Source organism: Nannospalax galili, unplaced genomic scaffold (genome assembly GCF_000622305.1).
Source record: "Nannospalax galili isolate Female #2095 unplaced genomic scaffold, S.galili_v1.0 scaffold191, whole genome shotgun sequence".
Taxonomy (NCBI): domain Eukaryota; kingdom Metazoa; phylum Chordata; class Mammalia; order Rodentia; family Spalacidae; genus Nannospalax; species Nannospalax galili.
Window position 1 is genome coordinate 5,992,280 of NW_008331484.1, and position 4,306 is coordinate 5,996,585.

Here is a 4,306-nt window from a genome sequence, read left to right on the forward strand (position 1 = left end):
AAAACTCATTCAATTTTATGTCTTACAGGGCTTATACTGAGTTCAATATTGTATAACTGTCTTAATTCAACTGTGAACCTAGAAACTTACAGGCACTTGTGAAAGAGATGTGTTCTTGCTCTGGACTGTGTTACTGAGTATGTTAAAGCTGTAATGAAATGCTTCTTCTAATCACGTGGTTATTAAAAATTAAAAAAATAATTGATTATAAAATGCACCAAAGTTTATTTGCTTTGCTCTGGAGTCTAGTTTGGATTACAACTTCCAATTTGTTGATTGTTTCTCACCCAAATCCCCTGAAACTATTGTTATTTATCTGCTCCTCAAAAAAACCCTGATTCTAAAAAAAAAAAAAAAAAAAAAAAGCCCGATTCTGCCCAAGAATTAATACACTGGCACAATGTGTGCAAATACTTCAACATACCTGTCCTTTCCTTCATGAAAAAGTGTAATTCCTATTTTTATGAATGAATTAAGAAGGAAAATTAAGGAATAATAAGAATTTCAGCTAACTTTCTGGCCCCACAGTTACTTCATAGTGCTTTGAAGTTATAACATTTTTACAGAAAATGCGTGAACCCAAGGAGCGACAGGGAACATTGATGAATGGGGGCCCTTGCTGGCAGTCCTTTGGTCAGGAGACAAGATCAGAGTAGGAGAGGCAGAGATATTTTTTGCATATATGCCTTTATTCTTTTAATTTATTCAACTAAACTTGCAGGGGGCACTTGTTTCTAAATATTACTTTATTTGATAGGATGATAATAAAAGAGAACAGAAGAACACAAAGTTAACATTTAGTTAACAGAAAGTTAACATTTTTTAAAGACATGAATTTAGTTATCTCTTGTCAACTAAAGGACACATAAGACTCAGAAAAAAAATACTGAGTATAGGTATAGTTTGAATAGTCTTGTTTTTGTTTATATAAGAGATAAACAAAAAAAGCAAGCCTGTAAGGAAAGGCTGGAATTTAAATTACATGTTTTCATCTCCTGTAAATGCTCTGAAGGCCTTCTATCAGATGCAGTGGCTCACACTTCAACAAGATTGAAACATCAATTGCAGGCCTTGAATGACTTGTCCAATATTTGGTACACAAGAATAGGAAAAGTCATTGCATTGAGGCTTCAAAAACACAGCCTAAACGCTGACTACAAATAATAGGCCTTAGTCCATTTTTATGTAAAAAGTTGTTGACTAGCACATGTATTTTAAATGAGCCAATGATATAAAGTATACAGTGAAATGCTAACAGTCTTACCTCTTTCTCATCTCCAGTCCTGACTTTATGAGTCTAGTGTGTTCCTTCCAGAATTTTCCAGGGTGTGTTGTCAGACAAGTTTCTGGGGTGGTAGAAATGTTCTAAAGGTACTGACTATGGTGTGCCAAGCTATGTGTGACTATTGAACACTGCACTGCAGTTGATGTGATTGAGGAGATGCTACCTATTCATTTAGTTTTAAAATTTTGTATTATAAGTTGAAAAATTATACTTGTATATGTTCATACAGTACAAAGCGATGTTGTGATTTATGATTATTACTTAGTTTTAGCTAATTTAAGTTTAATTAACATATGTGCTTTCTAGTTACCATATTGTGGACCACACATTGTCCAGAGTCTCGTATAAACAATACTCAAAATCTCTTGCTGTTGTTTAAAAATTGAAGCATATTTTTCAAATTTCTCTCTGACCTGTTTGTTTGACTTCAAATAAATCAAAGACCTTAATCTCAGTCACTATATTTATCTTATTACTTTAAGATAATATTTAAATAAGTAGCTTATCTAAACATTCATTTACTTATTTAAAAGGTTTGTCTTTTGTTATTGTTGTAGTTTGGAAAATGTTATTGAAAAATCAGTATTGGGCTGAGGAGATGGTTCAGCACGTAACATGCTTGCCACGTAAGTATAAAGACTTGAGCTCAGATCCCCAGAATCCTTGTAAAAGTCAGGCATTCATGACAGCTGTCTGTAATCCCAGCCCTTGGGCAGCAAAGACGGGATCCTTGGAACAAGCTACCTAACTTGACTAACTGCGGTCTTCAAGCTTCAGATTCAGCAGGAGACCATGACTCAGAAAATAAAGTGGAAAACAACAGAAGACACTGATGTTAACTTAGGGCCTCCACACATGTACACATTCATGCACCCACATATGTGCTAACAATTATGCACACGTGAGCATACTACACACAGATACACATGCAAAAAAAAGTCTCAAATAAATATTCTTGCAAACTCCTATCTTTGTACTTTAAGAGTATGTAAGCATATTGTCAAGGGTATATGCATAATTCCAATAACTATCAATACATCTTTACCCAAATCTTCTTTCCAAACATTTTAATAGTGCACGTGTTTCAGACCAGGGTGGCCTTAAACTCACAGAGACCTGCATGCCTCTGCCTCTTGAGGGCTAGGATTAAAGGGTGAGTCATTATGCCCAGCATAATACTGTACATACAGTTTTATGAGTAGTGAATTTATGGGCCAGCCTTCTTCTGATAAAATTCTGCATTTTTGAGCTGCTGCTTTTTTTTTTTTGCTCATCTGAGAGATGGGAAATTGTATGCTAGTTGTAATTTGTCTTTACCTGACCATTAATAAGAATGGTTTACATTTTTGCATGTGTGTGTACATGTGTGTGTCTGCCACATGTGTGAGGTTTCCTACAGAGCCAGGAGAAGGTATTGGAGCCCCTGGAGCTGGAATTATAGATGGTTGTGAGTTGCCCAACATGGATGCTGGAAATTGAACTCTGGTTGTCTGGAAGAGCAGGAAGCACTCTTAAATGCAGAAACATCTCTCCAGTCCCAAGAACAAATATTTTTAAAATATTTTATTATTTATTACTTTTATTTTATGTGTATGAGTGTTATGCCTGCATATAGGTAAGTGCACCTGTGTCATGCAATGCCGGCGGAGGACAGAAGAGACTGTCGGGTCCCCTGGAACTAGAGTTACGGACAGTTGTTAGTTGTCATGTGGGTGCTGGGATTCGAACCCGGGTCTTCTGCAAGAACAGTCAGTGTTCTTAACCACAAAACTTTTGATCACTTATTATATGCTGACAATCTCTCAATTAAAAAAAAATCACTTTTTGAAACTCTTAAAATAAGAATTTATATATGCTGAAGCACTGTAAATAGTTTTTAGGACTGGAAAACCCACCTTTAATTACAGAAGAAGGAGCCCACAGTTCAGCTACACAGGCAGTTCAGCTACAGAAGATTATAGTTTTCTACAGAACTTAGTTTTTTTAACATCCACAGACAAAGAATAAGTGTTAAAAAGAAAAATAAAATTCTAGACTAGTGTTTCTTAAAATGCAGTTCAAGACCACCTGCATCACATCAACTGTGTACTCTATTTACCACTAGCTTTTGGCATGGCACCCAGGACTTTACATTTCAACAACCCCCTCATATTATTTTGTGCAATTAACATATATTAAAAATTTGAGGTTTTATTTGAGGGTGTAGTCCAATGAATGGTAGAGTTAACGCTTAACATATAAATATATGTGAGACCTGGGGTTCTATTCCCAGTATCAAGCACCAAACACACACACACACGCACGCACACACACACACACACATACACACACACACACAAAATACACAACAAAAAACCCAAATCAAAACAGAAACCTAAAAAAGTTTGACCCAAGACTAAAAGAATGTGATATGTTTGTTTGCTTTGGTTTTGTTTAAATCTAATGCATTTTTCACTATTGAGACAAATGTTACCTGACATGAAAACTAATCTTGAAAGTAAAGTTCAATATATTTAAAAGTAAATGAAAAGGCTTTTTTCCATACACACCAGTTTGTATGAAGTAGCATTAAATTGTTGCTAGGCATTTGATGACTTCGCATGGGGGAATCAACTCAATAAATTTCAAAGCAACAGTCCATAAACAGACTTTTAATGTCATTATATAATGATCACATAAAATATTTTGTCAACTGCCTAACTTCAAATTACTGTCAAAACATGCCATCCACTAGGAGCACATAGTAAAATAAAGGACATTGATTTAAATAATAAAGGATTCAAGCTTTGTGTATAGTTTTATGAAGCATTAGCCTTTATCTAATTTCAGTTAAATTATCTGTGAAATGGAATAATACATAATTTACTCTTATCTTGAGTTTAATCGATTATAGTCACTGAAAAGCACCTTGCTAAGTATAAATATTAACTTTTAAAGTTATTTTAACCATTCAGAATTACTTAATTTTTTTTCTCTATTTTACAGATGAAAAGATAGATGTGGAGATGGTCTTTTTTTTTT